Genomic DNA, 20,108 nt, shown 5'->3' on the forward strand with positions numbered 1-20,108 from the left:
ACGTTTCTCATCTTAATTGATATATTAAGGCTAATTTCTCCAACTGTGCAAACCAGACAGGAAGCAAAATACCAAGTTTTCCAATCCCAGTAGAGAAGGGAATGCACACTGTGGGAAACAACCTGCACAGAACTGGACCGAGGACACAGGGCAAGTTTTCTGCTGATTTCTCACAATTTTCTGTTATTTAGCAAAAGCAATATTAAGTGCTGTACAGTTGCTATCCATTCCCTTCAAATTCCAAATTCAAATATTTCCAGAGGTCATGGTGCAGATTTCAGAGGATCCCATTTGGACACGAACCCGCCAAATTGAAACAATTTAGAAAATAGCTTTATCTGAACTCGTGCATCTTTGATGATTTTAAAAGAAATGAAACCACCGGCCAGAGCTTTTTGGGGCTTTATGCAGCTGCAGCAAACACAAGGCAACAATGGAAAGAATATAGATGAGGCAAGGAAAATTACTTAAGCACCATGTTTAAATTCCAGGAGCATCAATGGAATAATGCCTATAAATAATATAATAATATAAGGGTTTCTTTAATGCTAATTCCAACCTGTCTACAGTGTCTCCAGAATTGACATGATATAACCCAAGCAAAATACTCCAGTTTGTTACCCAGTTACTTTAGAAAACTCAGAACATAATATATTTATCAGCTAAATGGGCAGAGTGAACAGCTTAGTTAGCTAAGCTTCCTTTATCTTTTAAAGTAAAAAGTAATCGATTGCTGGTTTTCATTTTAGTTATTTAGATTTTATTGTAAAGTATATAAGTTATATGAAGTATATAAAAAAATCTCTGAAACATATGTAAATATCCTGGACATTTAGCTAGTATGTTGTATATTGTTATAATATTCAAATTAATTATAAATATTATAAGGAAAGATAATTTAGCACCTAGAAAACTTCATGTTTTGTTTTTGACAGAGTTAAAGTAGTGATAACAATTCATATTGTTTTCAATTTGCCTGACCATTTTGTATATTATCAAAGACCTAAAAATAAGCCTGAGGAAAGGGAAGCAAAAATATGACCTGAATGCACCCTGTATTTAGAAATATAAACAACTGGAAATTTAAAGGTATTTTTCTGAAGTAACAGAAAAAAACAAAACCCATTTGTGCAAAGCACAATGCTGTTTATATTTAAAAAAAAAAAACAACCCCCCAAAAAACCCTAGAAAAATCAGCCCTTTTTTTGAGGAAACTGGCTACAGCTTACAGTTGGATGCCCAACATTTTATTTCACCATTATTTCTTAGATTTAGAGATGAAAGTACCTATTTTGATGATCAAGACAACATGAAGGCTAGCAAAGACACGGAGATTTTCTCTGACCCAAATCCCAGGCAGTAACAATGACAAATGGACACTCTGGAATGTCTCTGAGCCAGCAGTTTTATTCATGTTCCTCATTTAGAAGTCTCCACATCATCAAATCCATTCACTGTTCCTGGCATTAATTGGCACCTGTCTCAACAGAGAAGATGAGGATTGAAGAGGTCCAAGACTGAACAGTTCTCACTGCCCTTTTGAGCTGATTTTACTGTTTCAGAGCCAAGGCACATTGACAGCATCACCAGCAGCATTACCTGCTGTACCACATGCTGTGATTAAACAGAGCAGAATATAATTTTTCAGCTTGGCCCTCCTCACACAGAGAAGAGAAGGGAGAGGAAAAGCAAGTGAGAACAAGCTGTTTTAAATCATGTGACTCCTGAAATCTTGGTAATTAAACTTATTGCCGCAAGTCGAGTCTGTTTTGCCTGTCACAGTAATTTGTTGAGTGATTTCTCCCTGTCCTTATCCTGACCCACAAACTGCTCATTTTGTTTTCTGTCCACTGTCCAGCTAAGGAGGGGAGTGATAGAGCAGCTTTGTTGGGCACCTGGAATCCAGTCAGGGTCAAACCACCAGAGGCTAAACTTTGGAATTCAGCAAGATATCTACTGAGCTGCTGGCTCCTTGGGTGAACAGAACACCAATGGAGGGAAGAAAGAACAAAAAGTCAGGAACCTGAGAGAAACCAGGACAGATCAGGAGTGAAAAGCCAAAAAAAAATTCATATGGAACTGTAAAATCATCTTTCCCTCACAAAAAGAACTATTTCTTATGGACACCTTGTTACAGCCTTAATACAGTTGGAGCTTATTGGCACCACAGTAATAACACTCCACCTCCAGCTGCTATCCTTCATTCCCAATGACCTAAAGTACCTTCATTTATTACAGAATTTTCACAGAAATAATAATAGATCCAAGCCTGCTGCAATCAATGGAAATACTTCCAAGAGCACAAGAGGGCTGTGAATCAGGCTCATATTTCACAGCAAGCACAGGCCTTTGCTTTATCAGATTCATGAACACAGTTTCTGACTGACTTATAAAACATACCTCTAGAGCAAACTGAAACTCTCCTAAATTAAAAGACAATGAAAACTCAGGCAATAAAAGGAAGCTGTTCTGCTCCAGTGTGCCATTTAAAAGGGAAATCAGCACGGCAGGATCTGTGTCTGGCTCTGTGCTGATACCCACAGGGAGTCACTGCCCAGGGCACTCACCAGCTGATGCCCAAGGGCTGTCCAGGAGCCACAGGGACACTGGGACAGGTGGGACACAACCACCAGGTCCCTCCCAGCTCAGCACATCCAAAAGGCTGCAGCTGCCTCTCTGACAGCTGTGCCTGCAGCCTCATGGAATCACTTAGGTTGGAAAACAGCTCCAAGACCATCGAGTTCGACCATTACCCCAGCACCACCGTGGTCACTACAAACCCACCTCCCCCAGTGTCACATCCACGTGCCTTTTGGACACTTGCAGGGATGGTGAATCCACCACTTCCCTGGGCAGCCTAGTCCAATGCCTGACCACCCTTTTAGTGAAGAAACTTTTCCTAATATTGATCTGGAGTGTAAAGGCTCGGTGTTGGGGCTTTCCTGAGCTGTGTGGACACAGCCACTGAGTTAAGAATTCATATTAAACAGCTAAACTGTGTATAAGAGTGGAAAGAATCACCAGCCTCTGGAATATGGATTGAATGTTTTCAGGTGTAAAAGGATTTCCCCCAGAATTTATTCTTACAGGATAATCACAACTTGATTTCTTCCATATCCCATTGCCACTACAAATATTGCTCACTACAAACCTCCTGCTTTGCTTACGGTTCAAGAAGGAAAAAAAAAAAACATCAAAGAAACAAAAGTACCCCAACAAAATCAACAGATCCCTTTTGGTACACTGTAGATAAAAATCTGTGCTTGGGAAACACCAATTCTCATCCTTCTGAGGTTTGCACAAGCTATATTTATTTTTACTGGTTTTCTCTATCATATGGATTTATTTATTCTTTTTTGCAACATTAAAACTTACTAGTCTCCCAACCCAACAAAGCCAAGAATGAACATAACTCTTGTCATTTTGGGTGCTACCTTTTCTATTTCATAATTACACAGTAAACAAGCTTCTCCTGGACTTAAATGACTGTTTTTCAGCCTCTCCAATATGTAGAACTGAAGAACATAATCTCCCATTAGTATGCAGACGTGTCCAATGCTTTTAAGAGAAAGATCCCTCTCATAAATTGAATTACGGCGAAATGTTTACCCAAAGCAAACTCATGGTACAGTTTAGCTATCGATATCCTTGTACTTACTTAAGGAAAACAATCCTCTACAACATCAGTAATCAGCTCAATACCTCACTGTGCTTTCCTGCTAGTCAATACAGTCAACAAAATTCTGTGCACAAGAATAACACAAGATGGGCAAGCATTTGAGCTCCAAAGTTCTGTGTACAACTCTGTTTTCCTTCTCATTATTCACAAACCACCATGGCACTTTCTTATGCGCTCTGTACACACAGATATACAACGTGGGAAGAGGGATTGCCTTTGCCAAAGCACAGATAAAGCTACAGGAAAGAAAAAAAATGCTGTGATCTGCAGAAAGTCTTTTCACAGCCCCAGTGCCAAACCTGGCTGGTAACTGTTATCCCCAGACTCTTCCTGAGGAGTGTACTTTTCCCTTTTCCTCTTAAGTTGCATTAGAAATTTTTCATTGCTTACGTCAGTGATAAGGAAATCTCAACTTGATGCTACACACTGGGTGAGAAGAGCGGGCCAGCTTTTGTGGGGGTGACACAATATTGCCAAATGCTTTTGAGCCACTTTGAAGAAAAACCAGTTGGGGCAAACTTAAATGTATGTGGAAAATGAAACAAAGCCTCTCAGTTGAAGGCTGATGGCATCTGTAGATCACCAAGGACTTTTAGATCTCTTTGATGTATGCACACCAGTATTTTTGTAAAATAATCTTTAATATTTCCAAGAGCAAATGAGCTTTTTACAACAGACTGAAATGCCTTGTTGGCTTCTGGAAGGTGAATGCATGGTGGAGAGCAAGGAGCTACATGGAAGCAGCAAGGAGGTGGGGAAACTAAGAGACCTCACCCTTTTTGCACTCTAGAAACAAGTTCTATCACACACAACTCTTCCTCATTCCCTGCTGCTCTGTGTTGTCTTTCTCCAAGAATGACAATCTTAGACCACACGAGTAGCAGACAGATGGCTTGTCCAGAGAAGTTCTCATTTCCACTCAAAAGCACTCCCCCAGGAGAGTCAAAGGGTCATGTTCAACATCCATTCCTGTCAGTGAAACTCCACTGATTTCAGGAGATTGGAGAAATTTGTTCATATGACACCTTTACACCCAAGATCAAGGCAACTATAAATAGACTGCTTGGGTGTCCTGATTAATGGTAGGCACCATCTGATTTTAATTAAGAGTCAATCTGCTAAATCTATGTATTGAGAGGCTTACCTCCTCTTCTCTGGGTTTGACATATGCACCATATGGTTCATTTTCCAACTGGGAAACCTGCTCTATAACCGATAGCAGTTCTCCCAGGTGAAATACTGTGTTCACAAATCTGTGACACAACACAGCTGAATTACTCACATGATCAAACACTGAATATGGAGAGAGCTTTCCATCTAGTTGAATATGAGTCAGCAGTGCCCTGGCAGCCAGAAGGGCCAACCTTATCCTGGGGGGCACCAGGCAAAGCCTCACCAGCCGCTCATTTCTGCAGCCAATTCTACTCACTGGAAGGAGAAATGGAAATGTTGCACCCTCCCCTTCACATACAGTGAAGTGTTAAACCTTGAGGTGAATTTGTCAAACAGGCTGGAAGGGTTTAGAATTGGCATTCTTGCCTGCCATATAGATATTTAGTATATTTAAGGACCTCCTATCTCAGGTGACAGAGACAAATTATCAGCAGACCCCCCTCCCCTGTCTGGCACGGAAGCAGAGCAACTGTAGCCAGCATTTGCCAGATGAACCGTGTTATTTTGCATTACTGAGGGGTTTTGTGTTCAAATGATAAACTGTGCTCAGTGACATTTTCTGTCATGGTCTTCTGCACTAAACTCAGCTCTGAAGAAATCAGCTCAGCAGTACCATTTGGAAGAGGCAAGTGGCACAGAGAGCGAAGACACAAATTACAGCTGAAAAGCTTTTATCTGTAAGTACTTGTCTGTATCTGCAAAGCTGGGGAAAAGTTGACCAAGAGATGCAAGAACTCTCTCACCAGCTGCCTCAGAAGAGGAGGCACCAGGATGCCTTACCTATAAACCAGTATTCTGTGGGTGTGCAAATGAGGGAGTGCTAAGAGGGAAAAGAAAATATTTCTGAAATTCTGCCTTTTGTAGTAGCTTCCTGCACTACCTGTAGTGTCATCACCTTGCAATGATATTCCTTAATTACACTGCACAGTGATGAAATACGCTCCAAATCAGTCAGAAATCTGCAAAGCAAACAGACTGTGTACAGCACATGGGGAGAAAGGAATCAGCTCAACTCACACCATTCAAACACAAAACCATGCAATTCCAAGAGCTCTACCACTGCCAGGCTGCAGCACAGCAAGGTTTTCAAGTTAAATCATTGCATAATATGATGGTAATGAGTTTCTCAGCAATCATTATGTCTCTGTCAGATGGTAATAAAATGGAGTATTTGTCTCTGTTCTTGGTGCTTGGAGAATATGCAGATATGCCAGTCCTCATTATATCTTGATAGAAACAAAACCCATTAGCCCAGGTGCTCTATGCTTTAATGAGGGAGACATGGAGAAACTAATCCAGGTCAATTAGAATGAAATGGTTACACATAGGTGAAAGTGATAAAAATCTAAATAGATCCATATCAATGGACTGCTTCAGAGATGCATGGTGCTGATCTACTCATGGGAGGAGTGTATAATGGGCCTTCAGCTCAATGACTCTACATAATCAGTAGATAAGGAATCATGCTTGCATGATAGGTGCTGGGTTTCAAGTGTGTATCAGTATATAATGAAAAATTAATCCTTTAGGAAGAACTATTTTCAAACTCTTTTGCCTCTTACAGCCAAAAAGGAGGAGTTTACAAGAAAAAAATCTTGTTCTGTTGATAAGTCATAATGGAAACGGGTTGCAGCTTTATGCACAGCATTGACCCTGAAAGTAAGAGTGGTAACTGAAATCACAGTTGCAGTTTTCAGGACTAGGGCACAGATACCCAGACACCAATGTATTCACTCCTTCCAACTGTACTATAAGTAATTTAGCAAGTGACCATACTTGGCCCATTGTTTCAAACTACCTCACCCTACCAGGCTTACCCAGGGCTTGTCCTTCCCAGGCCAGATTGGGGAAAGAGTGGAGGGTGGTTAGTTTTAAACATAGGACTCTGAAGTGTCTCACCACAGGCAGGGAGGATACAGGACAATAAGTTTCTAAACCCCATTCATGACACTCACCACGGGTCAGGAAGCCCAAATTTAAACTGTCAAGAAGAGATTCAGCCTGCCCTCAGCAGATACCACTGTCATTAGCATGAGGCTTGCCTGGCCATAATCCATAGCTCTGTCTTAGCAAGGCCTCTAATTAGCTGAAGACTTACAGAGCTGGGAGGGTAAGTCCCTCCAGGGTAAGCAGTGATGTGCCTGAGGTTTGTCTCCATGAGCAGGAACCAGAAGGGGTTTTGTCTTGAATGGGCCATGTGAAGGGGTGAAGTGATGCCTGTGAAGGGGTGAAGTGATGCCTGCTTTTTGCTTTTTTCTATGACCTACATCCTGAAAGGAAACACAAGCTCTGCTACGAGACTGCTCCAAATGAGCTCCAGATGAAATCTCCAACTGGCCCAAATTCCCACTGACTTCAGTGGGTACTTTGAACAGGCACGAAGAGTGAGACTCTGATAGCTCTGAGCTGGAAAACATATTCACATATGGCTGCCCCATTTGCTCCTAACTCACTGAAAGCAATGGAATTGCTTCCATGTTATACATGTGTGTGAGCAATTTTCCAGATCACAGAAATAAAGCAGAAGATAAAAATAGTTGTAGAGCCTCATATCTTTGAAAGTTGTCTGTACTACATGATTCACAGAATTACTTTCCTCCAGATATCCATTTATATACTTCCTTTACCTGCTTTAATCCTTCTTTGCCTCTTTTTGCCCAAAGAGAAGTTGCTTTAAATTTATATTTTCAGCTCTTTTACTTTTTATGCTTCAGAGAGTCACAATGTTAAAAAAAATTTACTCTTTCCACTTAGCCTGATACAAAATGACATCAGATTTATTTCTGCCTTTAGTATGGCATCTAAATATACCCCCTTTCCTTCTGAGACATGACTTCCAGTTTACTAAGAGGGCCTTCAGGTTTCTTCAGGCACACTATGTAATATTCCCTTAAAGGATAATGATGGGGAAAATAATTGTAATCAAGTTTATATATTTCATTGGAAATGGGTTATTTAAAATTCAAATGCACATTAAATAATAATAATTATATAAGCAATAAAAATTCTCCTTTGCATAAGGGGATTTGCTAAACAAGTATTAAAAACTCATTTTTCAAAGTGCCTGCAGATAAGAGTTTCAAGGAAGCATGTTTATTTTCCTCACATACAAGGTTTCTCACAGGTGTGCTTTTTTGAAAACCCGTCTTCATCTCAGAAGACCTGCGTGCTCACAACTCATTGTGGGACCAATTTACAGAAACCCAAAGCTGCTCCAGGCCAGCTGTGCAGCCAAACAGAGCAGTGGACTCAGGAATCCTGGCCAGAATGGGAAAGAGCCTGGGCACAGTGTTTAGCCCTTTCCATCATTACAGGTTCAGTCTCCCCCTGGGTGGCTGTGCTGCTCTGAAGCCTTGTTCCTGCAGCATCAGCACATCCTCCTGTGCGTGCTCTACTTCGTGGTCAAGGAGGCACCAAGTTATCAGGGAGGGAATGGAGGCTTTGCCACACTCATTTCACAGTCCCCTGACACATTCCCAGCAATCTGTACGTTCCCAGCCAGCTGAGTTGGTGCATCAAATGTGAAAACTGCAGAGAAGCTGAGCTTCTGCAGTGGGAAATCCAAGATAAGCCTTTTCACTTGATCCAACAAGAGACCAAGAAGAGGGAGTAGAAAGGCTGAGGGGAAGAACCACAAAGATGAAGATAAGTCCCACACTACTGAGTGATTCCAGACAGAGCCAGAATTGCTCTGTTTGCACCAAAGACAAAGATCAGGTGCCCCCCAGACTGTGGGAAGGTCTAACAGAAACCAACTGTTTCACAAAGACTTGTCATGTAATAACTGACCAAAATTCTTCTTGCTTTCAGGTGTGATACAGGGGTGACAGGGCAATTAAATCTTAATTGTGCTGAACATGAACATGTTGCCATTTGGATGCCCATCAAAAAAATCACCATGTGTCAACAGAAAACCATGAAAATCACAGCATACATTAAACAAAGTCCTCTCTCTCCTCTGAAATATTAACCTTTATTTTCTCAGTAGCAATTACAGTAGTAACACTTTCTGTGTCTCTGTCTTTCAACCTCCTAAAATTGCCAGAAAAAGACAAAAGCGGCCTTTTTGCATCTGTTGAACAGGCAGTCAAATTCCTGGCATAATATGAACATGAAAAATATTATCGTGGAAGACTTGATGTTGTCTAGAGTAGAGAGAGCTGGAGGTGAGAAAAAAGTGAAGCCACGTTTGCTGCTCATATATTCTGTCAAATTAACAAGAGATAATCTGTGGATGGTCTACTGCCTATTAATATTGGTTTGCAATTTAAAATGAGATCTGGGGCTTTGAATGTCACTGACTGAGCCTAGATCATGTCATTACATAAAACCTGACAGCCTTTGTGGAGCTGGGTCTGTAGGGGCAGCCTTAGTGCAGCACTGATAAATGGTTTTTAGATTTCAACACTCAGTAAATAGCCTTCCAGACCTACTCAATGCCTTATTTTCTCAAGTCCAGTCAACCCATATATAAATTACAAGAGGCTCTTGTCTTTTTCGCTGTTATTATTTACTTTAAAAGAGCTTATTTAGAAGTTCTCAAGAATCCATACACACTTATTCACCAGCGTAATTGCCTGGAAACTTTTCAGCCTTTCTGGTGTGACATTTCTCACCTTGAAAGGGACATTTGCATTGAGAGTTGAAAACAATTTTAAAACTCAAGGCTGAGAACACCTAGGATTGCTATTACTCATCTTTACCAAGCACTGACAGTTTTAAACCTCCTGAGCACTGAGATAGCTCTGCAATTTCCTGGGAGAGTCAAGTATTGTGAGACACCATTGTTTTCGTGTGATAGCACTTTCAAATCATTAGTCCACAGAATTCTATACATATCTGTAAACAGGTATGATTTATAGCTTGTAGGGTGGAAAATCAGATTTAAAATATTACATTTAAAAAAAAAAATTGTACTAAAAAGCCCCTCTGGATTTCTGAGGAAAATGCCTCATCACTTTACATTGGGACAGCTCAGATGAATAAATACCCCGCTGTGGTGGGCAGCATGTAAACATAGAAAATGACAGTTCCTTCACAAAAATTTTAAGCCCTACATTTAAAAATATCTATTTGAAACATCACAATGGGTGGATAATGCAAATATCAAAGTATAATTTATTATATTAAAAATTAAATTGGATCCACAACCTTTTCTTTTTTTTTTTTCTTTAAAGAAAAATAAATGGAAATAATGTGCTCTACCACATTTCAGGAGAAAGGATACTACAAACAACTCAGAATTTAAATAAACTCCCAAAGGCCACCAAAGCTGGATCCACGTGTGATTTGGGATGATGTTTTCAAACCTTTGGAAAAGGACAACAGGCTTGAGATGCAAAACCAAGACAGAAAGAAATCGGGCACGGACATCAGACAATAAAATGTGTTTTAAGGGGTCCAACAGCCCTTCTAATAAAATAGACTAAAGCAAATCAAGAGTGAACATGAGACTTCTGAACTGTACCACTGTAATTAATAAAGAGTAATAAACAAAAGTTCTCAAGGAGCCACACTGCAGACACAAAAGAGAGATGCCAAGAGGAAGTTCTGAAGGACAAACTAAACTCAGCCCTCCCTAACTCCTGCCAATATTTACTCAAGAGATGTTCAAAGGCCTGCCCCATTTAGATCTCAATTAATTTAACTAGATTATTATAATCCATCCTGCTTAAGTTCTCCTTCCCTTTTAAACCACCAGTCCCATCCCTGACCACAGCTCCAGCCCCGGATGGCACCCAGGGGGAGGCAGCTCTGGCACAGAACCCTGGACAGTGTCACCATCAGTAATTAACAGCCAGCACAGAGCAGCTTAGAATGAAAAATCCCAACTTCCCTCATTTCTAGCATTTTACCCCACAAATACCTCCACAAAGCATAGGAACACAACTAACTCAGTCAATACTAGTTGGTTACTCAAAGCTCAGTATGTGCAAGGCTTCATCACTTTTTTCAAATTCTTTGTTAAACACATCTCAGTGTAAAAATGCCCTTTATTTGTTACCCCATGCAAATTCATTCTCTCAAAATAACTCTTTACCTTTAATCACAGTGATCTGCTCCCCCAGCACTGTAGCAGGGTCACAATTGCATTAATTAATTGGGGAGCCCCAAGGCAAAGCAGCCCCAAAGCATAACGTAGGCCAGTGCCATGTAGTAAGAACTAGAGGTTCGTAAAATACCAGCTGCAGATCAGCAAATATAAGTCAACAGTAGCCCAGTAAGAAACAACAACTTTTCTCCTTTTTAACATTTAAAAAGGTAAATACAATGTGGGACATTAAACTGGCATGAAATAGAGTGTTTGTGAGGCTGAGAACATCCCAACTGCACCCCACCAAAAAAGCTGCAATTCACTATGTTTCTGGTTGAACTAATAGAAAAACAAATAAGTAAATGGATTCTGACTATTTTTAAACTTTGAAAATAAAATTTTCAATATAAAAAAACCTGTTTGAAATAAAAATATAATCACAATATTTTTTTAAACTGATTAGAAAAGAACAACCATTCTATTGAAATAATTTCATAAAATTTGAATGAACCAGTGAAATGCTTTGATGGTGCTGGCTCTGTATTTCTCATCACTTTCTGCTGACATTTTGACCTGTTTTTACCTTGTGTGCCAGAAATACATGGAAGGGGTGAACTCTGGCTTCCCACAGGATGTGGTGGTGGTGTGATACCACATCTGAAGCCTGACTGAGACAAGGCTGGAATGTGCAGGACCATGACCTAAAGTGATCACATGGATGTTCACAGAGCAGTTTAGAGAGTGGAGCTTCAGTTAAACACCAAATTATCTCACAGCAATAACAAAACTCTTCTGAAATAATACTGATCATACTGAGAGATCAATGGCAAGAAACTGAGCCCTGGCATATTCCACTAATAACAGTGCCCTTATCCAAAGATTAGTTTGGCTAAAGGACAGGAAGACAGTATATTTATAAGGCTTAATCTGTCAAACCCCCATCAGTCTTTTTCCTATTTAGCCTCCACAACGCAGCAGACTAAAAAATATTCCCCTCTGCTGCTGTAATCAAAGTGATTGTGTTTCAGATCAAAACCATTTATTTACTGAATGGATTAAAGGATTAAATTGTATAGGAGCACTCTGTCCAACATTTTGTGCTTGTGCTGGAATTCAGCTGCCCTTAATCTCCATATCATTGACACAGTACGTTGATAAAATGGTTTTCCCGTTATGGCCTGTTTGTTTGGGATGTACACAGAATTAAACCAACCAAACTAAGATGCCTGGGTCATTTTCTCCAGCGAGGTTCACTCCTCAGCCAGCTTTATTCCCATCCCATGTCCTGCACCCAGCAGCTGCATCCTCACAGCACAGAGAAGCCTTGGCTGTGCAAAGCCACCTTCATCCTGAAAGCACCGTGGCCAAACTGCCCCGTTGCTTTGCCTCACCTGATGAGCTCTACCCCCCCCCCCCCAGGTTGGGTAGATCATCTGTTTGAGAACTTTATGCTGTTTGTGAGTCTGGAGGTGGCTCAGGGATCTCACAGTCAGGGCAAATCAGATGTGCAGTAGTTTACAGACACCGAGGTGGTTCAGCCCAGGGAAAAATGGAAAAACAGGCAAAATCACTGCTGAAAGGGCAAAAAGCCAATGGGATACAAAGTCTGCCATTACAAAAGCCAAAATGTGTCCTTGCCTAGGCCAGTGTCTCTAGACTTATACTGCTTCTGATCTCAAAAAGATACATCTATGGACATAATAAAGTGCTAAACATCTGTTCTCCTCTCTGTACCTGGCTTCAAGGAAGACTAGTAATTGAAATGTACCTAAAAAGTAAAAATATTAGAGCTATCCTTTCACAGGCAAGAGGAATGAATTTCATTTTGATTATTAACTAACCAAAAAAGACATTCTATCTCTTTATGACAAGAATCCACTGCATGACTCTTGCTCTTCTTTCATAAACAGGGATGGAGTTCACAACGCTGACACCCAAAAAAATCCATGACTGACTCTAGTGTCAGCAACCAGCCACTAAAGATGAAGCACTTTTCCCCTCAGCTCTATTGTTTCAGGCTCTCTGCAAATCCAGGCAGACATCACTGCATCAGGTGATATCTATCACACAGTGATAGTTGCTGCAAGAAAATATAGATAAATACCCCTCCTTTTCTTCTCCTCTAATAGGAGGAGGTACCATCCACGTATCTCCCTTTCCCAGTAAGTTTCCAGTTCTCTGCAGCTTTTGCTACAAGAATTGTTGACTTAGTAAAGCAAACAAGGTACACCAATCTAGTGTTACTGCCTAATGATCACGAAAGAGGAAATAAATTAAAAAGTGTCCAGATCACTCTTTTACTCATGTTTTTTCTATTTTACAGGGCACACGTTGGTGTGTTGCTACTGTTGTTTAAGATTATGATGCCTTTAAGGTTTATTTTGTATCTTCAGGCCTCTGCTCTTTTGTGATTAAATGCATAAAAGTAAGCGGAATAATAATTATGTAATTTATGTTCATACACTTCCTCCCACTGGCACGCTGCTTCTTGACTGAAATTTTATTTGATTCATGAACAGCTACCTATTAAAGATGGTGGGAACTGATACTGCAAATCCCTAAGAGCAATCCTGAAAAAATATTTCAGCTACACCACCGATGTCAGGTCCATTTGCACATTTTTATCACTGATTGATGTTCTGTAATCTACCACCTCAACTGACAGCATTCATCCCTGCTGGTTCTGAATAACATTAAAAGCATATAGAGAGGTGAATCATAACTGAGGGTGCAGTTCCTACCATTGATTTGGGCAAAATATAATTGTTTACCAAATTTGCAAACACGGGGAGAAAAATGTTGCAACCAAGGCAATTAACTTGTGCGTTTGTGTTGTCTTTTGCTCCAAGACAAGCGTAATATCTCAGAAGTGCTAAAATAACACCAATAAATTACATGGGAAGAACTCTGCTAAAGGTAAAAGAGGCAGCTTTTCTTTTCTGTGTCTGCATCCAGTTCCTGGGTGATGAAACCAACCCCAGCTGAAGAGCAACACATTATTTATACAGGAAGGACATTTACTGTAAGTAAGAGAAACACTGGGAAGTTGAAGGCAATGTGTCTCGTTGCAAAGGAAATGCATCCGTCCTTTGTCTTACTGCAATCTGGAATGAGGGGTTATGCCACTAAGTTGTGAGTTGCTCCTTAACAAAGCCCTTGAAATCTGTGGTTCTCTTATTTTACAAAAACAGGACTAAAAATTGGTGAAAATCCTCTTCCCAAGCATTGCTTATCATGCTGCAATAAACACACAAGCACAGCCTAACCAAGTATCCAGTCTTATTCAGCAACAGCCTAAAAAGTTGCAAAAAGTTTTCTAAAATAAATCTTCTTTTTAAGAAGTGGGATTTTAGACACTAAATTAAGTTAGACATTAAATCAGCCCCACTAAAGAACTATTGCATCAACCTACAAACTTATTTCACAAAGAGGGCACGTTCAGGGTTAGAAACAATTACCAAAGCAGAGATCTCCTTCTGGGAGGGTTTTCAGGAGAGTGCTACAAACAAAGCTGAGCTATTGTGTGTAACTATTCCTACAGCAAAGCACCATTTTCAGAACTTCATTCAGGTTGCAGAAAAGAACTGATGAATCCCATGGTACACACAACTCCTAAGAAACACACCTGAATGAAAGCTAAACTTGTCTTACTAGATAACTCTTCTTGCCTGACTGACAGCCTGTTCTGAGAGCTGAGCACAGAATTTGTGTCTGTGCTGAACCATCCCACAGCTCTACAGCATCACATCTGTCACAAAAAGAAGGAAACAGGCATTTCTGCCTTTTCAATTGTTACCTCGTTCATAACACACCAGTTCAGTGAAACAGCCAAGGCAGAGACAAGCAAGTCATCATCTCACCCCAAACTAATGTTTATTTTCTTGAAAGGCTGTGAAAGGCTCAGAAGGTTTGAGTCCTTCCCAAATAACCAGATCAAAACCAGGCAGTAGAAGGTCAGAGAAAGGGTTCCTACTATTCCAGTCTGTTTAATGTCTTCAGTTTTAGATCCATTTCCAGAATACAAATGACCACAATGCATATTTTGACAGGCCTATTAAGATGTTTTGCTGAAAGAGGGGAACTGTCAGAGCTGTAGAAGACTGGACTAGTCTGCATGACAATTTTTGTGCCAGACTGTACTAAATTCACAGGTTTAGGATTAAATTATTGCCCCACCACAGTCATTTAAGGACCTCTCATGAGCAGGTTTTCTATTTAGTATCTATAGCTACACTCAGCAATTAAGAACCACATCTTTGCAACAGGGCTGGTTTAAGTTGCTTATTGTGAGATTGCTCCCCTGGGATTGGTCAAGTTCATCTGAATGCCACATAGTCCTGAAACAGGACTGTGGGATTCTGTGAGTGAAGCTCTGTGCCAGCTGACACCCCAGAAATAGCCAACCTGAACTGCAAGTGCCACCACAAGAGGAGGGTGCACTTCCTTAGAGGAGAACCTTGATTCTGGGCAACGTTCAAATTCAAGTTAAGAGGGTACTAAAAATGAGCTGTTTTCGTAGAGGTGCAGGTAAATCCTTTACCAAGGTATCATTCAGACACTTCTCCAAGCATTCTTTACTGCACAAAAAAACCACTGCAGTTACAAACCACATGAGCAAACTGCCTTTTAAAAAGCCAGAATCCCAACACTTCCACACCAAGAGCTTATATACCACACTAAAAAAAAAAAATACTATTTTCTCTTCAGAAATTCCCAAAGGCTAAAGCAAGAGCAACACATCTCACACAGGATGCATCTAGCTCCACATCTGGAAACCAGATACAGCCTGCAAGGCAAATTCTTCTGACATGCCTCACTTTTCTTATTGTCACTGTGCCACCTCATGGGTATCTGTGCATGTCCATACATTTACTCTCTGCTAGTTGTTCCCAACCATATGCAGTGAAAGGGAGAAGAGGCTAAAGGGGCTATGGGAGATCACAGAATTTTGGACACTGCCTCAGAAAAGTTTCTCCAGACTCATTTAATGCCAACAAAATTGAGTTTGGACCACCCAGACTGCAGCATCTAAACAAGAAAGGCAAGAGGATTATTTTAACTGAGAGCCACTTTTTTTTCTCCACTCCCACCCCCCTAAGTATCAAAAATAACAAAACCTTTTCCCCCGCTTCTTTCATAGTGGGGAGTTTGCATCACTCACAGAGTCAGACAAGGAACTCTGAAGCCCTGACCCCCAGCCCTCCACACAATCTCACAAAGACAGGGAGTAGTTCCTTCACATGCTCAAGGTAAAATATTAATGGATAGCATAGTTTACTGCATGAGATGTTAAAAACCAGCCTTTACAACAACACATGCAGATAATTCACAAAATCTTAATATGAGTCTTTCTCTACTTGATAATTGCTATTTTTTTTTTTATTATTACAGAAAGGACTAGGGGGAGCTACTACACAGAGAAAGAACATTTCAGTGACACCACCAGACCTCAATTAAAAGTTCTGTGCTGCTTAGTATTGCTTCAAGGGATGGTGAAGCAATACTGACCCACTCCAGAGTGGTTTATGAATTGCTACTGATGAGAATTCTTGCTGAATAAGCAGAATAGATTCTTTAATGCCAATTTCTTACAAACAGCAGCAAGGAGCAGAGAGACAGTAATTAATGTGCTAGTATCAAGAGAAACACTGAGCCTGCAAAGGTCTGCCCTTTCCAAGATATCAGACTGAGAAAGCTCCTTTAGTACAGCTGGTACTGTAACAGTTCAGGTGGGCTCACTGAGGGTGAGCAGTGACTGACTGATTAAGGTACAATCCCAACAGCATCTTAGAGCCTGGATAAGCATCCTTTCCCAAAAAAATAAAATCAGGCTGCAGGCAGCAAGTGAAGCCTGGTATCAGGGTGTGGAGCACATGAATTTTACAAACCAAAGCTAATATCACCTCCAAATACAGCACATCTATAACATGTTCAGAAGCACAAGAATCAGGTGGATTGGAAACAAGCTTCGTTATGACGGCTGATTTGTGGGATAGTCACAGTTTTCTTCCAAGAAATCCAATCAGCACAGATTAAATGTTAAGATAAGTGTTCATACAAAGCACCAACGAGGTTTGCATTGCTAAAAACGATGAGAAATAAACTGCTCCTGCCCTGGTCAGTCCAGCAGACCACACTGCCGAAAGAGGGGACAGGGGAGAGGCACCCACACTCCTTATTGCTTCTCCCTTGGAAGCACAGACACAGCAAACTTTGCCACTTCATTTCTTACAAGCAGCATGACAGGATCCTCCAAAGGACTAGACAAAGTCAGGACAAGTTTTATGGCTCACTCAAGAAAGATTTGCCCAGAGCACATTAACCACATGTAGTGCTCCAGCGGAGTAAGAGGGAAAAACATTGCCAAAGGAAAAAAGAAAACCAACAAACAAGCAAACAAAGCATTTTCTAACATCAAAATGTCCCTTAACAAGCTTCCATGTCCTCAGAGTCCTGGCCATGCAAGACCCAGCCATCAGAGTAAGTTACCACAGCTAAAAACATTTGCCAGGCTGCTCCCTGTGGTCAGCAGAACAGTCTGGGCTGCAGGGATTTCACTCAATATCTCAACAATTAAGATAAACCTCAGTTTTTGAGAGGAAACATAAAAAACAAACAATGAAACAAACCTTAGGAGCAGCTTCTTTCTTCCCATTTCACCAGGCTCAGCTTCGCCTCTGCCACCTCTCCTGCTTCCTTGCCTGAAGTTCCCTTGTTTTTGCAGTGGACTCCACTTGGTCACTCCCAGCCCCTTGGAGAAGGGCAGGGGCAGCACATAATGGTGCCTGTCAGCCACCCCTTGATCTTTTCTCCTCCACAGGGATCACCCAGCAGGATCCGTCCTGGCTGCTGCTTTCCCTGGGACACAGGTGGGCTGAGTTACCAAGAGCACCCTGATGAGTTGAGGGTCCCCACCTGTTTCCTCCCACAGCCCCTGTGGCCTAGGCCCAATTTACACCCCCTACACTCCTATGTCATGTGTTTTCTGAGGGGTAAGTGAAAGAAATAAAAGATTTTTCGGAGTAAAGCATGAGTTGATAACAGGAGAGGGAGAAGTTTGAAAGCAGAGAGGGAGTGTTACGTGCCTGACACAAATGGCACTCCCTCAGCACTGCTCTCAAAGCTCTCAGGGAAAGGCAACACTCAGAGAAAATGAAAAGGCCACAGTCGAGAGACGAAATTCTAAGTTAACAGTTTCACAGATTATTTTTTTTCTGCGTTTCCACACCTTGAGCCCTCCTTTAAGAGAGATCCCAGGTAGCACTGCCATTTGACCCACAGCCCAGAGAGAGCCGGGAGCAGCTGCACACGGGGCCACAGAGACCCCAACACATCCAAGCCATGACAAATCACATGCAAGACACCCATTGTTTCACATGTGCTCTCCTGAACCTCTTAAATGTGAAATGCACCCACACTGAGCTGATTAAAAGCTCCTGTGAGTGTGAATTCTTCTCTCTGAATAGGTTTCCACACCACAAAAGAACATTTCATACATCATATTTGAAACAGATTGGAGCCTTAAAAGCAACTTTATTCTACTGCCATTATGAAACAGAGCTTTCATTGTCTGCTGCTGAAATGCTTTGAGTCATCTTCTTCCAGTAATAACTAATCTCTCACTCGCTCTCTCTGTATCTGACAATTCATGGACAGCCCAATTACAGGAGAGGAAAGCAGCACACCAGTTTCAGAGGATGGACTCAAACACTCAACTAATGTTAAATGATTTTGTTTTGGAGCATAGTTCATTTAAGCAAATAAATTCTGATAATCTAATTTGAGAGCAGACTGTAATAATAAAAAGTTAAATTGCAGCAGCATTGTCTAATAAAGACAGAGCCAAATATGATTACAGAAATCAACAGACAAATAATACAGCATAATTTGAGAAACCTGACAACTATTTATTCTCCCTGTAATATCCACAGCTTACACTTTTGTCTATAGTTTTTTATGCCAAGTTTTCTTCTTAGTTACCAGTATTTCTGTGCCTTGAGTGACTTCCCATAAAACCCGCTGCACACCAACACATGTATGTGTGCCAAGGTCTACCAACATGTACATCTCTGCATTTTATACAGACTTAAAACAGGGCTGGCACAACTTTGGTGTCAAGGACTTGTCACTAGTTACCCTCATGAAGATCCAGCTAAATCTGTTCAGGGCTCTACAGCAGTTAAAAAACATAAACACAACAGGAGGGATTTTCAGAATGCTTGCATAATGCTTGTGCACACAACTTCAGAGACAATTTTAAATTTGACCTCTCTTAATTCTCAAGCATTTGATTTTGTGGAGTAATAACATGGGCTTTTTTGGTGTAATATCTAATCTGAGCGAAGATATCTTAAAGGGAATACTTAGAATGAATTGACAATTAGTGTAGTTCACTTTCAAGTACCTGCTCAGCAAGATGCATTCTGAGTGCAGATCTGAACTAATGTGACAGAGGGAACCCTTATCTACAATCATAAAAAATTAAATGCAGCAAAGATAGATGTCACATGTTCGTGAAGGTAATCAGGAACTTCATCTCCTGTACTATGTCAAACCTGCTAATGGGCAGCTGCTGATGAGATAAGATGTGTCAGAGATTTCCTCCAGGCTCTGAAGAATGCTCATGGATAACTAAAAGCTTTCAGATTCAAAGCTTTCAGATGGAGCTGGTGGTAAAACTCTGGGTTAAGATTGTGTAACCCTTCTCCCAAAATGAGGTAAAGCCATAGCATACACTCATGAAAGAAGAGAAACAGGTGTTAACATTTGCACATTAACACCATCAGGGACCTCATTAACTCTTTTTCTCTTATTGCCTCTGCTCCCTCCTACCCCATGTTTTCTTTTAGAAATACATTTGACTAAACAAGAGATGTCACAAATCTAAAACCAGCAAAGTTTGTCTCTTTTAACTTGTTCCCATTGTGATTTCTATCACGGAGAGAAAAGTGGCTGAATTATCTGCTCACTTCCTTTCGGGGAATGCTGCAATCTCTCAGAGTCACACATATCTAAGACGTGCAAATGATTAAGAAATGACACTGCAACTCCTCTGACGCAGCCTGTGCTGTACTTCACAGCTGCAAACGTTACAATCCTCAGTAAAGGGAAGCCAACAATTCCCTTCAAGTCATGAAGGCTCTGACTTGTGAATGACTGCAGATAGAGCATGTTGTGACACATGCAGGAAGCGCTATGTTTTATAAGAAGAAAGTTCAGATT

The sequence above is a fragment of the Lepidothrix coronata genome, unplaced genomic scaffold (assembly GCF_001604755.1).
Source record: "Lepidothrix coronata isolate B3197 unplaced genomic scaffold, Lepidothrix_coronata-1.0 Scaffold41, whole genome shotgun sequence".
NCBI lineage: Eukaryota > Metazoa > Chordata > Aves > Passeriformes > Pipridae > Lepidothrix > Lepidothrix coronata.